This window comes from Mercenaria mercenaria, chromosome 15 (genome assembly GCF_021730395.1).
Source record: "Mercenaria mercenaria strain notata chromosome 15, MADL_Memer_1, whole genome shotgun sequence".
In the NCBI taxonomy this organism is placed as follows: domain Eukaryota; kingdom Metazoa; phylum Mollusca; class Bivalvia; order Venerida; family Veneridae; genus Mercenaria; species Mercenaria mercenaria.
This window is the reverse complement of record NC_069375.1, coordinates 61,902,517-61,904,356: the sequence shown is the minus strand read 5'-3', so window position 1 is coordinate 61,904,356 and position 1,840 is coordinate 61,902,517.

Here is a 1,840-nt window from a genome sequence, read left to right as displayed (position 1 = left end):
CACAAATTTCTAACCCACTGTAAGAAATCTATTTCTGTCTATTTATTATTCCAAAACCTTTAGTCAGTTATATCCTCCTTAATTTCTATAATCCTTCTTTATTTAATTACATGAATATCCATGCCAGTGAAATTCATGTGCTTATTCATCCTACAAAAGATATCTGAGCCGTGCCATGGGAAAACCAACATAGTGGGTGTGCGACCAGCATGGATCCAGACCAGCCTGCGCATCCGCGCAGTCTGGTCAGGATCCATGCTGTTCGCTAACAGTTTCTCCAATTCCAATAGGCTTTAAAAGCGAACAGCATGGAGCCTGACCAGACTGCGCGGATGCGCAGGCTGGTCTGGATCCATGCTGGTCGCACACCCACTATGTTGGTTTTCCCATGGCACGGCTCATCTGATCTCTATTAGTTTCCGATTATAAGATTAATCTGTCATTATTGCTAGTTAAGGCTTGCACGCTTAAACAGATGTTTGTAAATAAATTGGCTTCGTGCTGTTTCTGATTGCCGCTAGAATCCTTTTTGCGTGCTCATTACTGCCAATCAATTATCACGTAGTTATCATTAATTAACAGCTAAAGCAGGAAAATACCATGATAATCACCCGAGATAGCAGTTCATATTTCAGATAATTAAACGCTGCTTTTAACAATGATGTCTGCATATTTTCTCAGAAAGTTCAGTGTTGACTACAAATATGCAGCCTTCCAACAAGTGTAATTTGTCGGTGGATATTTGTCACGCCGCCAAGTGGGGATGGGGTGGGGTGGGGGGAGGGCGTGACAATCCACCGACAACTGACCTGTTTTCCCTGTCTGGAGGCACTGATAAAAATTGATCTACTGCTTGAAAGTTTTATAATGTTTATCTTCTGTCCATGACTTTAGTTGTTTTACTGAATGAAGATAGGTGATAACAACGCTTGGTTTCTTGATAAGGATCGTCTGGAATGTCATTTGAAAACAGTAACTTATTCTTCTTATCAGGGACAGTGTATGGAAATTTGAAGTCGTATTTTCTCTTCCATGTTCTGGGAAAATCACTTGAAGGAAAACAATACAAAATGTCCATCAATGTTTCAAAGTTTCAAGAAAGCACCCATACACGAATAATGCAATTATATTCAGGTCTGATAGCATTTCCCTTAGCAGTGTGATTATATAGACAACATATAAATATATCAGGTTCACGAAAAGTAATACGTACAATACCGACGGTTAACATGAGATTAACGTCTCCGTTACCACACGCTGCTCCTTGAAACGACAAACTCTCCAGTTAAATTCCTTGAAATTTGTAGAATTGCTGCCGGGAATTGAAAGAAAAACTAATACTTTATGTCAAAGAAGTAAAGAGTGTTTTATTAAATCAAATTTCCATCAATGAAACAAACCCATTAATGTCGGCGTGTGTTCAAAAGAGTGTCCAATGCCTGTCTAATCATTTGAGCGTTACTCCATGTAGCTGACTTTCGCGAATTAATTTAACGTTTGTCGGCCCATTTCCAAGATATTGAAAAGAAACTCGGCTTAATAAAATCGAAGCACAACTTGAATACGAAGGAAAACTTCGGGTATTTCAAACGAAAGACAAAATTGCTTAACATTTAGATCTACCCCTCTAAATTTATAAAATGGACAGGTCAATTATTCAGTTTTTTTATAGTACCAATTATGTTCAAAGGGGTGTTCAATGAAAATTGACTGACTTAAGCGGGAAAAGTGCAGACCAAGATCAGCCTTCACAGAGGTGCAGGCTGATCTTGGTCTGCACTGTACGCAAAGGTAGAACAACTTGCCCCTAGCAGGCTAAACGTTAAGGTAGTGGTTGGCA